The 18,967-nt window shown below is 40.4% G+C and overlaps 2 protein-coding genes across 3 annotated transcripts in view; both read left to right on the top strand.

Moving 5' to 3' along the window:
* LOC126053268 (splicing factor 3B subunit 1) overlaps nt 1-18,967 on the top strand; it is a 647,576-nt gene that overhangs the window by 299,445 nt on the left and 329,164 nt on the right. The gene's annotated exons all lie outside the window — the stretch shown is intronic.
* Nucleotides 5,698-18,967, top strand: part of HECW2 (HECT, C2 and WW domain containing E3 ubiquitin protein ligase 2) — a 175,759-nt gene continuing 162,489 nt past the window's right edge. For both annotated transcript variants that reach the window (XM_049797445.1, XM_049796758.1), the window contains exon 1: nt 5,698-5,844. The gene's annotated coding sequence lies outside the window, so the exon portion shown is untranslated. The remainder of the gene's footprint in view (nt 5,845-18,967) is intronic.

The raw sequence follows: 18,967 nt of genomic DNA, 5'->3' as shown, positions 1-18,967 counted from the left end.
TGTCAAGTATCTATTTTGAATGGGACTTTAAGAAGGTTTAGCTGGATTAGGCACAGCCAAAAAGCTTCTTTGTTGATTCTTCAGGCTTTCAGAGTGGCTTTATTTTTCTGGCATTAATGGTGATTTGTTCTGTGCAGGATAAATGTGGCTCAAGTGTTTGACAGTTCTCTCAGTTCATGATAAGTTGAGTTTCCATTGCTGATCATGCCTGTTAGTGAAATGTATGTTTTTGTTACCCTATTTGATAAACAGCAGTGAAGCACAAGCGTCTCCTGAAGAGAAGCTTCCACTTACAGTGAGAAGTATATTATTTCTGCCTGAGCTGCAGGGGCATTTTCCAGTTCTACTAATTCCGCATTCAATCCTATGTAGGATGCAGAAGGAATTAATGTCACTAGGGTAACCTGCTGCCTGGTTGCCAAAGACATTGCTGCTTTCTTCCAATCTTTTAAAGAAAATTCATTGGTAGTATAGCTCGCTCACTTAGTGTCTGCTGTATTTGTTTACTAAATGCATCTGTGTGGTAACTGTTGCTGTTGTGGGAAGCGGTAGGACTTCTAAAGAGATCATTTGAAGATTTTAGTCAAATTATTGACCAAATGTGTAATTCAAATAACCACTGTTATTGTCTAGAGAGGTGTAAACTAACATGAAAGAGAGGCACCAGATAAATACTCTGGGACTTGAATCCTAGTCATATTAGTTGTGTGGCAGTTCTGCGCCACCTGCTCGAGCCTTTTCTGCTCTCCCTTCACTGGGGAAAACCAGGAATTGTTCTGCTACTGTCAGTACAGATCTTCAAATTCTCCAGGGTTCTGATACAGATTTGTGATCCTCTTTTCAGCCTCACTATCTTTCTCTCATTTGTCTTCTCAGCATGATGTTGGACTGTTTCCCCACAGCCTCCTTTTACTTGCTTCAGCAAGAATATTCCAAAAGAACAATGTGTTCATTTTCTTCAGTTATGGAAGCTTCCTGATTTTACAAAAGCATGATCCATTGATACGGTAACATACTACTTCAATACAGCCTACATACACTGCAGGCTCTCTCTGCAGATTTGACTGACATGTTTATAAGTCAAATAGCGAGATCGTGAAAGTGTGTTTTGCAAGTGACATTTCAGTATGACTTTGGATGCAGTGTGTATGGATCTAATCCTATATTACTTGCCTAAGGGTCCAGTTCTAAAATTAAATCTCTGCAAGTACCAGCAGAAACTGACAATTGCTTTTTTTCATCGTAACTTTAACCCCAATTCAGTGATCTTTATGCACATTACAGTGACTGTCTGGAAGCATTAGGAACTGCAGCAGACGTCATTTCTGTACCCAAAAACTGTTTCCATGATTTCATAAAATGTTATTGGTAGGAGATTGCCTTAATATTTGCAGTTAATATACTTCTCATTAATGGTTTAAATTTTCCTAATAAAAACTTGGCCATGTGTTTATTTGCTTTACATATTAATGCTCCTGTAGGCCCAAGACCAGAAGGCCAACTCAGGTAAGCTCTCAATCCATGGGAGTTTTGCCAGATCAGGGTCTGCAGATTTGAGCTCTAACCAGATTAGCGCAGATGGCCCGATGCAGTGGGTCTCTTCTCTGTACACCAGAAGGGTGGAGAGCTGCTGTGAAGTCCCTTGACTCTCTGGCTAGACAAATGCCTGCCCTGGCACCAGATAGTACCAGATGGTGACAGCTCCTGAGGGCCCATGGACCAGCTGCAGGCGGCTGGAGAAGCAAAGCCCAGGCGTGCGGTCCCTCCCCTCTCTCTGCTCAGATTGCGGGGGTGTGTGGCCTCCCATGGGGTGGACAATTCCACAGTCACTCAGAGACTCCTTTATATCACCAAAACCCCCAGCTGGGGAGCTGCAGATGGTTTTCACTCTCATTAAGTCTTCTGTGCAGCACAAAAGAGGCAGGACAGGCCAAAGAATATGTCCTGCAGATTTTGGCACCTACGGTGATTCTTTCAATTAATACTTTCACCTGCTGCACAGTAATCTGTCCAGAAGTCTTGTGAAACATTACCTTTCCATCCCATGAAAATGTACTTCCAGTTGATCCTTTTAGCCTTTTTATGTTTGGCTTTTTAATGGTCATGGCAAAGAAACTCTTATTTTGGGTATTCAGCTTGGCCCATTGTCTTGCAGAGAATTGAATTGCTGGGAAAATATGAAATCTTCATATAATATAGAACACCATTTCCTGTCTTTTAACACTTCTAGCTGTTGTATAGGAAAGTTACCCTCTCAAAGGGCATTGTTCTTCATACACTCTACTGCTGATCACATGGTGCTAGATGATGACCTTCAGTAATGATTCATCAAGTCCTTCTTTCTTTGCTCTAAATGATAACCAAGAAGAAGAGAAAGGAGATGGGAAGTACTGAATATTGCTTTATTTTCTTTATTTACTGTTTGCTGAAAAGTTGTATTTTGCTTTTTCTGTACTAGTCTCTTAAGTATTTGTGTAGGAATTAAGTACTACTGCCAGGCAAAATGTATATTGCTTTTTAATATTAACGTCTAATGAATTATATTAAGTATATGTCCTCTTTTGTTAAGTTATCAAAATCCAAAGTTAGAGCAGCTGAAAATCCCTTTTATAGAGGGTGCATCCTTATGTCGGTATGTCATAGATTCTCACCATATACAGAACTTTAAGGGCATTAATTAGAAATTTTGGATATCTAATTTATTTTTATGGTAACATATTTTTACAGCTCATAGAATTTTGCAGGTTTTTTACTAAATAATTTCTGGGGATGACTGAAAATTGTTTTTTCTCCAGTGAAACCTTTTCCGAGAACATAACACAAACATTCTTTGGAAGTTCTAGTATTCTAGTACTACTTCAGCTATTTTTAGGTCCTAATCTTCAGGTGAGAGTAATATAGTTTTCCCAACTTTCACCCAGTAATAGCTTTGCCTCAGACAGATTGTAACTTAACTTTAAAAGGTATTTCTCAGTCCAGAAGGGCGCTGCCACGCATTGTGCACTGCACATCTCTGTTACAGAATGTTATTGGAGCCCTAGCAAAGACACCCACTTGGGCAAAGCTGATTTTGTATGAGTTTCTGTCATGTTCGTTTCTTTTGTATTAGCTTTTCAGCAAAGGAGAGATGAGATGGATCCAGGCGGGAGGGGGGGGAAGCAATAGAGTTGGAAAGAGGACAAAAGACAGCCGTTTGCTCCAGAAAAGCAGGCTATTTTTGAGTCTGTTGAAGGTTAAATACCCATTGCTTCAGTGCATGGCTCTGAAAAGTTAGCCTATTCCTTATTAGCATAGTGTCTGTAGGTGTGTAAACACCCATGAAGATGCAAGTAGCAATTCCTCTATGAAATTCCTTTATTTTCTAGCGTGCATCCAACTCTGTTCAGTTACAGCCAGCGTTACATCTGGGAAAAACAGAAAATCCTAAATCATACCAAAGACACAGGAACTGTTAATAAAGGACTATGCATGTAGCATCATATATAATGTGAATATCTCAGACATATAAGCATAAAAATCAACAGGTTTGTAATTACTGGAAAGCAGTAGTACTGAATTTCTACTAATACTTTAAAATTTACCATTGTTGTGATCACTGCCATTAATGTTTGGGAGGAAGTCAAGGGGATTTAAAGATTCATATGAATTAACTTGTTTGCTCAGTGGATGTAGGATTTTTCTAGCATGGGCGCAATAACTTTCTCAAAATCCATTTTGAGGGAGAGAAACATGAAAATCCAGTGTATGATTTATGGAGTTTTATAATTTACAGATGAGAAGTCTTAAAGACAGTCTGCACTCATGTCACACCGTCAAAGGGCTTTTACAGCTTGCAAATCCACTGAGAATAATTCATGAGGTAACGGTTTTCATCTTCTAGGTTTTTCATCTTATCATCGTAAAAATGTCATGATAACCAAAACCAAAGCACAAATAATTATAAGTGTTACGAAACTCTTGGCAGTACACATCCTTTTTCCTCTTTTCGTCTTGTTTCAGAAGTAAAATAGGCATTATATTATCAATGCCAAGTCAAGGTACCGCTGAAGAGAGATGTATCTAAGAATGCCCAGATCACCACTAACCAACCTATATATGATCATCCAAATCCAAGCCTTTAATGTACAAACAGATTTATTGCAATGATACATCAGAGTAGTACTCTCTTAAGTATAAGGAGTCGGAAAATTTGTGTAAGACTGATTAGTTGCACCCTGATCATTTGCTCACGAAGCATGTTTAAACTACATTGTAAGCGCCGATACATGTGCAATTCACAGAAAAGAACTGAAACAAAGTTTTAAAGCTTCAGGTAGATGAAAGGGTGTTAATGACTTTGATAGCCTGACCTACTTTGGAATAGCCACATACGCTCCTATCTGGAGCAGGTTGTCTAGTATTGTACAGAAGGGCTGAGCAGCAAATTCCCTCCTCCTACTGAAGCCCAGAGGAAAGCGCCACGGGCTTCAATACAGAGAGGATTTCAAGCCCAGGGCTTTGAGAATACCCTATAAGCTATAAAAAATTTACTTTGTATTTTGATGTACATGAGTTTAATATGGTTGCCAGCCGGTTATGCTGAAGAGAGTGCCTACAGAAACCCATTTAGTTGCCCATATATCCAGATATATATAGAGGTATATAGAATTTAGAAAACAGATGCAGAATACAAAGTAGTTAGGACTGATGTGCTCCTTGATGTGGGAAGATTTTGCCTTCCTGTGACTCAGAAAAGAAAACGAAGCATGAGGTGCCGTCTCGTAGTAATAACCAGGACCTCGATCATGTAAGAATAAGTCTAATGTGTCCATTTTTTCTGTCATTGGCATTGCCGTGTTTTTGTTGGGCTGCGATTCTGCACACCACCGGTCCCCTGATGATTACTGTGTGTATTTCAAGATTTCATTTCATCTACGTTTTTTGTAACCACATTTTCCTATGAAAATTCATCGTGATGGACAAAGCACAAGTAAAATTGCTGGAAAAGTAGCAAATGTAGAGCTGATTGCACCCAACTGCTTCCAAACAGACAGGATAATTGCCGCTGAGAAAACGATACAGGCTGGCTCGTATTCACGTTGATGACAGTGGTAACTGTCAGTGCTAATAACTAACCGTACGTGAATTGAAAAAAAAAAAAAAAAAAAAAATAAAAAAAATTGGCATTTCGAAGCACCATTTCAGTGGTGCTTTCTCCTGAGCAGCGCTTAAACTGCAGCCGCTGCAGGACCATCTCCCCCCGGATCCGCGCGGGCAGGGCTTCTCACCAGCCTGACGGGATTTACCTCTTTCGGGTGCGCGGGCCGGGGCCGGGGTCCCCCGCAGCCCGCTCCCGCGGCGGGGCCCGGGCGGCCGCCGAGCCGCGGCCTGGCGCCCCGCAGCCCCCTCCGCCGGCGGGGCGGCCGCATCCCCCTGCCGTGCTTTCTCCGGGGCGGGGGGCGGGCGGCTTTGTTCGCGGCTGCCCGCGGAGAGCTACCCGCCCCCGGCGCCGCCCAGGCCCGCGGGGCTGCAGCCCCGGCCCCGGCCCCACCGCCGTACTGCCGCGCCGGTCGGTGATCGAGGGGCCGATGCCGGCGCGGAGGCGGAGGCCGGCGAAGGGGCGGGGGGCCCAGCCCCGCCGCTGAGGCGGCGCGGGGGCGGGGGGCGGCGCGGGCGCCCCTGCGCGGGGAGGCGCTCGCCCCGCCGTGGGCGCCGAGGGGCCGCCGCCGCCACCGGCGGGAGCCGCCTGCCGCAAGGACGGGGTGACTCCGGCCGCCGCCCGGCTCCGCAGCGGCGCGGACGCGGGAGCCGCCCTCCCCCGGAGCCCGCCGCGGGGCGCGGAGCCGCAGTGCGCGCCTCTGCGAGGTGAGTGGGCGCCGCCGCGGGCGCGGGGCCGCCCGGTGCCGGCGGGAGCCGCCCGCGGGGGCGAGGGACGTGGCCGAGCCCGAGGGGCAGCCGGGGGGCGGCGGCGGCGGCTGCCCGGGGCGGGGGAGGGGGACCGGGCCGCGGCGGGGCCGCGCTCCGCGGCAGGTGCGGGTCCTCCCCCCCCCGCCCCCCGGCCGCCGCCCGGCATACCCCCGGGGCTCGGGGCGGGCCCGGCGCCGTGCGGGCCGGGGCGCCCGCAGCCCCGGCGCCGGGCTCCGCTGCCTGGCTCCAGCGCCCGCCTTGCGCTGCCCCGTCATGCGGGCGGTTCGGGCGGCGGGCTGCCGCGGAGCCCCGCGGGGGCTCCCTTTGGCTTCGCTTGGATCGCCTGCGGGCTGTTTAATTGTAACTCGTTTCCTGCCCGGGGAAGGCATCGCATCCAGCACTTTGTGCGCCGCGTTCGTCTGCTCCGCGCTCTCTTCTCTCGCCATTTACTGTGTTTATTTATTTATTTATTTGCGTGTAAGGCTACTGTTCTCCAGCTTGGATAGAGCGGTGTCCGCGGTGGGGAAGAAAGATCACTGCAGATTGCAAGCACGTTGTGTGTTCAAAACTGCGGTTTAATGTGTGCACGAAATCTTGGGCGCACAAAATACAGCACAACGACAGTGGCGGAAAAAAACAGGCATTCTGTGGATTGTTTGTTCATGTGGAGATCTCTTTTTTTCCTTAGTACGCTTGTTTTTTTTTCTCTTAACCTTTTCTGTGCCCATCACTGCAAAGCATGAGGGTATTAAAAAAAAAATATCTTTTTTGGGCTGTATGATGTCAAAATACACGGAGAGTGGTGTGTGTAGACAGGAATAGTTACATAATTTATTGTCTCTTATTTTGTTGCTGGATCTATGTCAGGAGCATGGAGACAGTATTTATAACCTCTTTTTTTTTTTTTTTTTTTTTTTCTTTTCTGGGATGCTGCGTGAGGGAGTCTTTGCACTACACTACATGGCATTGTAACGTTTGTAAGAGATTCAGCCCTGAATCCCTCCCGCACCCGAAATCCCAGCAGGGCCCTTACCTTTCTTCATAAATGTCCAGGGCTGCTTCCTGTATGCTCAAAAACTTACTTTGTAGATTTTTTTTTTCTTTTTCTTTCCCCAACAATTATATTATTTTTTTACTTTTTTAAACAAAGGAAGTCAAACCATTAGAAATATTTCAGTAGTAATTATTCATAGCACTAAGGAACAGAAAGAAATCCATATCATGGATGGATTAAAAAAAACTTCTTCCTATGTGCAGGTGAGCAGTTTGCCCAGTTCTTAGACTCCTTTGGAAAAATTTTCCTTATAAGATGATAATTGTATGGTTGCAGCATCAGGCCATAAGGTATGATGTCATTATTAGCATATGAAAGGAACAAACCTAATGCTGCCTTTCAGTCACTGCTGCTGTTCAGGCTCTAAATTTCCAAAAATGTGGATGCTTTCATGTCAGCTGGAGATACCACAGTGGGTGTTGGACGCTAGTGCGTGTGTGTCTAGCTATCTTTCTATCCTTATTTATATCTTTTGCTGGAATTTAAACGTACCACCTTGTAACAGGCTCTGAGATTGCGTGGAGCTCATATGGTTGACGGGAGACCATTTTTAAAGTTATGCTTAGTAGTAGTTTAACTTCACAGAATTGTAGTTGAAAAGCCCTCCTTCCGCTCATCTGTCTTTATAGCCTTCCGGTGATGCCAGTGCAAACTTGTGGCGTATCTTTCAGTCTTGTCGGCACTATGGAATGGGTTTGGCTTGGAGCATTTGATAGTCTCCCCAAGGACCCTCTGCCTTAAAGACCTATTTACTATCTTTATTTTTAAAGTCAATTTAGCTAATGCACATTTCTGTTTGTTTTATGCTTCCAGTGCTTTTTCAAACCTGGTAGAATTCACAGTGTTATGCCTGTAAGAAGTCCTATGACAGTACCGTGGCTGTCAGCCAGAAAAAATATACTGTTTTGTCAGATTTCCTGAGAAGAAATGGAATAAATTTTGTGCTGCCCCCTTTATAAGATTAAAGCCTAACTGATAAAATTTATTTTTTTTTCTTTATGTGCCAATATTCTTTAAACTGCAGCTAAAGCTCTGGTATGCTGCAAAATAAGGGGGCTTTCTGTGTATGGGACTCAGTCTGCAGATTACATTCTTGAATAATTAAGCGTAATTCCTCTTCCATTTTTTCTTTTTTTTAATCCAACTCAGCCTTTTGTTTTTTTCAAAACCTCTGCTTTAGTCAAAGAAACAGGATGCTTAGGCTATTGCATTTACTCCATTGGCTAATGTGTACTGATAGGGAGATGGTGACAACACCTATTTGGGTAATGTTACCTAATCGTTGAAAATGAGATGTAAATATGTGCTTAAAATTAAGTAGCGTGTTCAAAACCCCTTCTTGAGACTATATCCGTCATTGCTGCCTTTCATAGTATGGGATACTCAGAGTGGCTGAGCCCAATTTTGTTTGATCCTGCTGTCATCATGCATGGCACGGTCATAGCCTTTGTCTTCACATCGTCCGTTGCTGATCTTTTGGTTATATTTCAAAGGGGGAGAGAGAGGCTGGAGTGAAGTTACTCACCAGTAGGAAGAGTATTAATTTCATTGCTCGACAGATGGAACTGAATTGAACGTTTTATGCAGAAGTCCTCCAACCTTGGAGCATTTAAGGAAAAGGAAAGGAGATGTACTCTTGCAACCTTGTGAACCTGTGTTTTGGTACTGTGAAGCTAATGGCAGTATATGAGGTGTTTATCTAATCATATCGGGGCCCTTTGCAAGATCAGAATGGGATTAACTGTTATTGTTACAAATTATTTTGATATTTGAGTTTAGTATCTGAGAAAAGTTCCACGCCATTTCCACTGAAATTGAAGTAAATGGTGCATGGCGTATATAGACAGTGGTATAGGCCCTCTGTGATGTTCCTCTGTGGCAGCTTGTTTGTGATCAGTTGGAATATCAGTGATATTGAAGAAAAGGTTGGAAATGCACATTTCTCTGGCAGTAAGGTCAACAATGGTGATAAAGCTTTGTGTAGCATGGATACCTGTTACAAGGGCACCTCTTCATGGGGTGAGATGCCAAGTAGGATGTGATCCTAAAATATTGTAGTACTTGTAGAATAGTTCAAGTAACACTTTTTTTAAAATGTTTTTTTACAGAAATGTAGACATCAGTGCTTGAAACCTGTGTCTTTTCTTAAAATTGATTGCATACTTGGTGAAAGTAGCACAGTAGTTGCATGCTCTCTTCTGAGCATCTTGATAAAACTTCTGAGTAGTCGTGTTAAAAGACTTCAGTCAGATTGTGAATTCTCATTGGAAGTGCAAGCCCTGGGCTGTTAGTTTGAGATGTAGTGGATTTTGAGGCAAATGGCTAGTCGTAGCCTTCATATCTCTCTGTCTTCTTTGTGGAGAGCTGTTCCTTCTTCTCATGATACCCTGTTCTACCGGGGAGAAAATTAAAAGTGACTGAGCCTAAATCTGGTTTGGATGTAGACAGTTATGACCACTATCTTGATTGTGCCAGTATTTTGTGTAATGTGATATTTACACAGTTTTGTGTAACAACTGTATTTTTTTATGATTGGGGAGGACTGATATGCTGTTACCCGTTGCTTGATGGACAATAATACTTGTATTTCGTAATTTATTTAGTAAATATGCCCTGAAATCTGCAGTTTTGAAAAAATAGATAATGATTACATTTGAAAGATAGTTTTGAAGGATGAAAAGAAAATTTTGAAAGAGGATCTTTTCTTTGAAGTGTAGTCGTCAACCTTTCTGTGTGGCACAATTGTAGCTTGTGTGTGTTCTGGAGAAGCAGCAATAATTGAAATGAATTTGAAATTGAAATGTGAATCTAGCATTATTTGTCCAAAAGACCCAATTAGTACAGCCAAGCCAAACTTTACGGTTGAAGCAGTGCACTATTTGTCCTTTAGAAGTAAGGAAGTAACCAAAAGTGGATGATTGATGGGTCGGCTGAACTTTTGGGGGGCTTAAGGAGTCATCATGATATAATTAATAGTTTGCGTTTTTGTTCTTTGTATTAGCGTTGGAAATGAAAAAAATCTTGCAAATAATAGGCTGTTGAAATAAAAAATACTGTTGAGCTGGTGTTTCTTGGTGCTGGTGTACAACAAATCATGAGATCAGCAGACAAACTGGGGAGTTGTTCAGATAGTGCTTTGGTTCAGATTTCTTAAGATGCGTGCCTCTTAATTTGTGAAGCTGTATATACACATACATAATTTGACTTGTGGACTTTCAGTCATAAAAACTTTAATAACATTGTCAATATGCCTATATGCCTTGTATTGACTATCAGAGAAAGATACTAAGTAAAAAAAGGTTAACATTTCAATAATAAGCCCACCTAAATATTGCATGGAGGACAGTCGAAAGTGTTTTGTTAAGTGCTATGGTGGCCAGGATCCATTGGCTAGGATCCACTTGAAAAATCAGATTAAAAGTTTCTGTGCTTGACAAATACAATGTCATTAGTTTAAAAATTCCCTGAAGGCTAGTGTTGTAATTAGATGAGCCCAAAGCATGCAACAGTAAAATTAATTTTCTTCCAGGAACATCTTTAACATCCAGCAGCATCTTTAAAAAAACAAAACAAAACATTGACTGATCCTTGTTGGACAGAGTAACCACAGTAAGAAAGAAGAGTTTGCCAGGAATGAATGTGACAGCTGAAGCCACAGCACCTTGTGGTGAGTGGAGTGGGTCAGCCGCAGCCTGGTGCAAAGCAGCGAGGTGTGTGAGGATCCTGCTCAAAAGTGATCATTCACTAGGTGTCCCATATCAAGGGCTTCACTAAATTGGATGTTACAGATGCTGAGTACTGGGAAAATAGCAGTAAAAAATTACAAACCCAGCAACTCCCTTTGGATCCTGGTTGTCACAAAAGGGCATACGCCCATCTTTGTGCGATTCCTTAACTCCGCTCTCCCAAGAGCATGCGAGCTTCATACTGCTAGCCTACAATGTCCCAGCTTCAAAAGGCATGCTTGCTAAGCTGTGTGTTTTCTTTATTTAAGATGCATTTTGAAAACAGCTGATCTGCTTGGCTGATCTTGTTATTCTTCTGCTAGATTACTGATTTGAATCTGTTTTGAGCTGGTAGTTTGATAAAAGGGTTATTTCTCCCACTAGAAATAAGAGTAGAGACTGTAAGCTTACAGTCTCTTTAAATGTAGCCATAGCTACATAAAAACATAAGTTATGCTTCTTGATTCATTGCTCTAATAAAAATGTCTACATTGTCTTCATGAATATAAGTATTGTTGTAAAGGAAATAATTTCCCAAATATTTGTATTGCATGGGAAAATAGGAACATTATGAATGCAACTGTGGTGGGCTCTCGGAGGCTTGCAAAACTTTCATTGGGGTCAGTAAGGCTATGGCTGTACCTGCTGTCTAAGCTGGCTTAGAGCCTGAACTTGAATGCTGTCCCAGGTTTGTGGCACTTTTTAATTGTTAGTGGACTCCTTCGCATGCTTTTGGCCAGTGTCAGCAGCCCAAACGAGGCACAGCTCGGGGAAAGCCATGGACCAGGGACTATCCCAAAACGGGCTAGGGATAAGACAGCCCCGTTTTGTGAGAAAAGAGCGTGTAGCATGTGTGCTGTACTGCATGGCTTCAGCACCTGTTTCCTGGCTGTTCTGCATGCGAGTGCAGATGCTGCTGCATGTTTTTAGATAAGAAAAAGCTCTGATTGCATGCTGTTTACCCAGAGAAAAACAAGAAGCTGGTGTCATTTATGAAAAAGTGACACTTAAGAAAGTTTATTGCATATTGTTGTTTCATATTTGTGTGTCTGTATAAAAAACCCCAAACATAGACACAGACATTATTTCATATAACAACTAGCTTCTTATGTTTTGAATAATGCTATGTTGAGTGATGTCCAGATCTTCCCAAAATGCTGTTAGGTTCTTGTAAGCATGTGTAGCAAAATATCAGAACTAGAATAAATGTCAGAGTTAATGGTTGCATGAACTTACATGGTGTTTTTGTCTCAAATGTTCACCTAATGATCTCCGAGTGCGTAGATATGACGCCACTTCTTTCATTTCCTAAAAGGTGGTTTGACTTTCTTAGAATGAAATAACTTCCAGCAAAATATAGCTTAGACCTAGCTCAATGTTTATAAACACATTCTATTAACTTGACTATGTGTGTGTTTTATGAACTTGGATAAGTATGTGTTATGTTGGGCTGTTAAGTGTGACAGGTTGATATTTTTCGTAATGAAACTATTGGTTAAAGTAGAGAGCCACTGTAAACACCGTGATGCTGGTGCTCAGCAGTTGTTAATTGTCATGCTCCTTAATGTTACACAGAATTCTGACAATTTCTACTACTTGCGTTAGTTTTGGTGTCACACATTTAGTTACATTGAACAGTTTAGATGTGTTTTTGTTTCTGATACCAAAGATGTAAACTTTTTTTTTTTGAGAGAGGGAAGTTTTTTTTTTTCTCCTTAGGCATTGTGTGAAACATACCGAATATTACAGATTTTGGAGGGGTGATTTCTAGAGTTGATTTATGCATACCGTTATCATAAATAGGTAAATAAAGTCAAATTGTCAGACTCAACGTTCCAAGAGGTCTACTAATCACTGGTTCAAAATTTTACCCTTATTTTCCTTAATTGGATTTGGGTGGGTGTTTTTTGTTTGTTTACTGTATTGATGTGGGTGTTGCGTTAATTTTGCCTTTTGATCTTGAAAATACTCATTTCCAATGAGATCCTTTGTCTTTTAAAAACTGACTCACTGTTTTGGAAGAAATCTTTGCCTTTATGTTAAGCTGTTTCATTTCCTTTGAATACTGATATTGATAGTGACTGTGTGCAAAGGCATAGACTTAAGGACTGGATTTCTAGCTAAGGTAGGTTAATAGGTAAAAGGCTTTCGCTTAGATACACTACAAAGAACTCTGGTTTTGACTTATGTTGAACTTATGACATGTTTGTCTCATCATGATAGGATAAATCACTAACTAACTGAAAAAATGAACTGCCAAGGCTCTAAGAACATGAAGTCAGGAGGTTTTTAAAGCTTGGTTATGCTTATCTTGGTTTGTAAAGAGTTTGAGGTACTATAGATATAAGAAGTATGCTTAGCATCTCTTGGTGTAAGCTTCATCAGTTGTCAGTTAGCTGTACGGAGACAGCCTTTTATTAAGGAAGAAAAAAAGCTAAGAAGTTTGTTTCTTGCTTATGTAGATAAATTTATTTCTATTACGTTTCTTGATTATAAGTGGTGGGGTAAATAAAGTCAATATAAGGAGGACTAATGCATGTATTTAATGTTTCTTTTTATTTTAATGGGAAAACTATCATGTGTTGGCATGAAAGAAACTTTTGTTTTAATCTTAAGGCTTTTTTTTTTCCTTACTGTAATTTGGTCATTCCTACACTGCTGCTTTTTTTAAGTGACACAGTCCATTTTGAATCCGTTCATAGAAGAAAATGTAAGCCTCATGTCTTGTGCATGTCCCTGTGTCTCCTTTCCAAGGTTTGTGTTATTACTGTCACCATGTAAGTGCTTTTCTTTCCAATGCCTTGAGAAAAATCCACCCAAATGAATGGGAGACCACTGAGGGTGAACAAAACACAAGCATTGACAAACCCTCAAGTACTCACTCTAGAAAAATAGAAATACTTTTCCTCAAATCTTTCTTCTGTGTAATTTCAGTTTTTTTGGTGAGGCTCTAATAGATGGAAACTTTTCTGACAGAATAATGTGATTTTTAAATTAATGACAACCCTTTATTAATGCATAAGGCAGTGTTGACTATCTGTATATTAAAGACTTTGTTAATGAAAATATGTATTGATTAACCACATGTGAAACATTTTTAAACAGAATAGAAACAATCTTCGTAAGTATTAATGACGAGTTCAGTCTTCCAAATGCTTCAGAAATACGAGAAGCCTGAAACAAGTCATATATCTGAACTTCACTTCCAAAGGAAAAACATGTTGACTTAGTGTCTTAGCTGATTGTGTGTCATTTGGAAAACAAAAAGCAGTATTGAAAGAGTAAAGGATTTAGCCTTCTACTGAATATGCTTCATGACTTGTAATGTAGGCTATGTCAGCTGCAGGCAAGCTGTATTTGTCAAATAATTATTTTGATCTTGGTTCACAACCCTAACATAAATTGATTAATGTTTACTCATGTAAGTAGCCCCACAAAAAATCAATATCGTAATCATTCCTTGTTAGTATGGAAACGGTTGTGAAGTCCCTCCCTGCCCCTGCAGTCTTGACAGCAGCGGGGGCAGGATGATAAGGATTCATACAGTATCACAACAGATTCTGATCATGTGTCTTCTTGCTTTTGTGGATGGCTTATCCTTTTGTTCCTCCTCTATCCAAAATACATCTAAATGTAAGACTCATTCATTACCTCTTGGGAAACCGGTAATGAAATCTTTTACTTTCAGATTGACAACCTAAGTCCACTGTGGATTGTCGAAGCCTCAAAATTGTGTTTTCTAAGGGAGGAGAAATTAAGGGAAGTTTTGCATCCTGTGGAGAAAAAGGGAGTCTTCTCAACCGAGTTCTGTACTAAATGATTTGAATACAGGAAGCTAGTCTTGTGTGTAATACTATTGTTATTTTTTGAATGTTTTCAAACTTACTGAGGTTTCCTGGAAAATGAAACACTTGTAGGCCTGCTTCCAGCTAATGTAAATGGGCATAACACTTAATTGGGCTACTGTGATTTATACTTCTTAAATCAGGCCAAGTACAGTTTAAATTAAGTGGATTAACAGAATGTAATCTGATTTGATTGGTGTATCTGATCAGTTTTTCCTTCGATCTGTTGCAATGTACTAAGAAACTAGTATAAAATTTAGTGAGATTGTACTTTACTGAAGAAAAATACCAGAAGTGTTGCATGATACATTCACATTTCCTGTATATGGGGGAAAAGTTTTCTTGTATGAATATTCCACTTTACCAGTTACTCACCGTGTATCTGTATTACTGCACATAGTCTCTCATCTTTGTGAAACCTCAAATAGTTCAGTGTAACAACTCAATTGAAGACATTTTATCTCATTAAAGTGTAAATGTAGGTAATCATACTTTGCATTGTTGTAGCTCTTCACTTAAAAGTTCAGTTCTTCTTGTTATTAGTTACCTGGAATTAAAAATAGTCCATATGTGATCTCTAGGGCGTGAATATTCCAAGCTGTAGTTAGGTGCTATAGCCACATTTTCATCTGCAGGTGATATTTTACTTGTCTATAGTTTGTATTAAATAGCATGGCTAGAAATCTTACTGAGGTGAACAGAATATCACCTATTTTACAGTTAGCAGGAATTGAATGTGTAAGAGTACAAACTAGGTGGTTTTGGTTTTTTTGGACAGAAATGTAGAGTAGATTTAAGTATTTATCCATTGTTCATACATGGAAAGGACCCAAGGAATAAAGAGTTACAAGTGTTTATAGTGCTGTTCCTCTTGGAAAAATTTTTGTATAGGCATTTGTGGTGGGAAGAATGAGTCGGACTCTGAACTATCCCATAGGTGTGCCATTCTGGCACAATGCACTTAGCAAAGCCCAGGATTAATGCTGAAAGAACTGAGGGATAAAATGCTCTTGGTTGCAAGGATTCAGCTCTGGAACAGTCTTCCAAATCAGATCAGTGCAATCTGAACTCCTACAAATGCTTCCAAACTTCTGGTTTTGAGAAGGCCCTTTCATGACAAGTCATGTCTCAATGTGAAAAGCTTGCTCTTGCCACTCTTATCTCACTTTCAAAAAGCATGTAATAAAAAATGCTATCCTAAACAGTGCTTTTTTTTTCTTAAATGTGACAACCTCCATTAAGTCTGTTAAGGACTTCACTATTGCTTTTAATTTACGAACACTGTAATATTGGTCTTGGTGCTGGTGTAAAACCCAAAGACTAGAGCATACATACTCCTGTTTGCTATTGAAATTTAGGGTAGGAAAGTAATGCATCCCCAAAACACTATCAAGCTTCATAAGCATCATACCTTCATAGAAGTAATGTTCTATAAAGAGTTATGCCTGACTTACCCTCCAATTCTTGAGTGATAGTTCAACCATTATGGAATTTATTATCTTAAATTCAACTTGCTTATTGTAAGAGTCCAAGTGATTTTATGTAATATCAGATCATGAGATTATTTTCCCCCTAATTATCATTAGTGTGTGTTTAATGTGGCTTTTTAATTACAAAACCACAGAACTTCAATCAATTTAACCACAGAATGAGAACAGTTTGAGTTTTAAGTATGTATATATATATACACTGACATGTCATTTACCCATTATCTTCAAATTATTCTTTTGATTCCTTTCTTTGAAGTTTTCCTATCTTCCACTGTATGTCCCAAAGCACTTTGTCTTCTGATTTCCTTCCTTCACCAATTTTTCTCTCTCTATTAGTTTTGTCTTCAGGCATCTCTGCAGTTCTCTCATTCTCATCCTTCCCCAGACCTCCTGTAATTCTGGATTTCTGCAATTCTCTGCATACACATTCATTCTCATGGTCTTGGTCATCGTTTTCTTTCTCATCCTTTCTGGTTTAGTAAGAACGGGAGCCTGGAGAGTGAGGTGAAGTTTGATTATCGTTGTGTAGGGTAATAGAAAAATGTTTTTTAAAAGGATAAATTCTAGCTAGAGACATGCATGCTGGCCAGCCATGGGACTGGCAAAATGTGAATTGAAAGGAGGGTTGTGCCCAGAAAACAGGGGATGTGATTAGGATTCAGCTCCCTCTCCCCTCTGCCTGGCATGTAGCAGGAGCCTTTTTTATCAGTTGCTGAACTCTGCCTGTGCTATAACTTTTCTTAAAGATACTGCATCTGAGAGACTGAAAGTCCTTGATGTCAAATTTTTTCCCATGTGTCAGGAGAGGGTGGCACATACTAGCTTTTGCTTTCACCTCCAACAGCTCTGATGCATTGGCAGTAAGGAGGAACGTTCACTTGAGATTTTTTCCTGTCTTCCTTAATGGAAGAGAAGGATGCTGTCTTCCAAAATATGCAACAAGGCAAATGGAGCAAGGAATGATTGGGATCAATCTGCAAACTCATTTGCTGCAGGTATGCATATGTCTTTTATCAGTTGGACTGAATTTTACTGGTTTGGTTTTTTTTTTTTCATAGAACTTAGCCATAAACGGTTAAGGTTAGTACACAGAATTTTTTTTTAGTCTCTTCAAAAAATTAAAAATACAGTGGTATGCCCACACACAGAATATTAATTTTAGGTTAAGATTTTTTTAGCAAAATCATGAAATTGTCAGAGCCATTTCTGAGCTGAGAACAAATTTGTAACATTTCTACAGTGTTTTCTGCATACGGTAATTTTCAAGCATCAGTCTAGAAGTGATGCGTGATGCTTTATTAGGTTTTGAAAAGTAATTTTATCAGAAGCCAGGAGTGCAAGTAATAAGTAAATGTAAGTGATTTATATGTACTTACGCAGACATAAGTGTTGCAGAAATAGTTGCTGCATGTTAGTGGTGCTTCTAAGATTCCTCAATAGTGAAAACCCTTTTCTGTTTCTTTTAGGACAGTGGTGCTTTAATTGCATCTGCTCTTGGAACTCCTTGAGACAGGCAATTATATTTGTTTGAATTACTGGAAAAAGTAATTCCTCTGGCACTTAGATGTCCAGAAACCTTTTGTACTCTGATTTGCTTTGTTAGCTTTGAATATTGTGATTAGCATCAACACTTAGAAACTCTACAGAGGCAACCTCATTGTCGTAACTGATCCTACTGAAATCTGTTTTTGTCTAAAATTCTGTATTTTGGTCCTTTTGGCTTTCATATCTGATGGAGTCGGTTGCTCACAGCAAAGAATTTAAAAAGCAGCTGTATAAGGATTTCCAGTCATTAACTTCTATCAGCGTTCTCTGTTCGTTTGGGCTGCCTGAATTCATATGCTGCACTTTGACTGCGGTTGTCTCCTTTGAGGCACAAAATTGTAGGCCACACTCTTGAATTTCTGTTGTACTTAATGAGAATTTAGCATTGGGTAATGCCTACTGAGCTGCAGCTATGTTTTGCCCTGCAAAATAACATACCAGGTGTATAATTCTTAACAAGAAGATCAGTTAGTAAAATTAGAGTACCCTTTCTTTTTGAAATCTGTGGAGGCAAACAAGCAGTTTTATGGGAGATGAACCACTTTTGCAAAATGAAAGGCACAAGTCACAGTTGCATTGTAAATATTTGATATAGCTTGATACTTAATACTGTGTTGCTGTACAGTTGTACTCAGTTGCCTGTTAACAGGTTATTTCCGCTGTTATTAACACATTCAGAAGAGAGCTGGGCTCTATGGAAAGAGGAAGAGGAAAAAAATGTGCATGTCAAAATGCAATTAAATATTTAGCCATGATTATATTGTCTGGAAGAGACTCTGGGAATTGCATAAGCTATGTGTTGGATGTGTAGCCATGACTAGTTGTACAAACCAGCAGTATACAACTTTAAAAGTGCACTATGATGGAACGCAGGTTAACCTGTATAAATGCAGTGCATTTCAGCATGGAATGTGAGATACACAAAGTGAAAGAAAGATTAAATAAAAGAAGGAAATGCCAGAACACTAGCACTGATGTAGTTACTGGGTGAATTTCCTGGTACCATTATCACGGACTGTGTTTTATTTCTGGTTGGTTTTTTCCCCCTACTGTCATCGAAGTAGCTGCAAAATATCAAATTAAACAGGTTTTATTAAACCTGCCTGACTGCTGTTTTTTATATGGTTACCGCTACTGTTTTCTTCCCGTTTTCTTTCTTTTCCACTATTGATCTGTGAGGAAGAAATGACTCTGGATTGTCTTTACAGTTAAAATACATTCATACAAGTACAGGCAGTCAGGAGCATTTTTAGGGAAATCACTGATTCACATTGGAACTGTCTACCCGTCTCTTGAAATACTATAGTTGCCCATGTGCGTGCTCCTTGTGCTTTCCAAATGCTAAGTAAAAGGGTTCTTTTAAACCACTGTAAGCATCTTTTTAAAAACAAACAAAAACACACCAACCCCTTCCCCCCCAAC

The sequence above is a fragment of the Accipiter gentilis genome, chromosome 1 (assembly GCF_929443795.1).
Source record: "Accipiter gentilis chromosome 1, bAccGen1.1, whole genome shotgun sequence".
In the NCBI taxonomy this organism is placed as follows: domain Eukaryota; kingdom Metazoa; phylum Chordata; class Aves; order Accipitriformes; family Accipitridae; genus Astur; species Astur gentilis.
The sequence above is the reverse complement of the archived record's forward strand: the minus strand, read 5'-3'. Positions and strand labels throughout refer to the sequence as shown.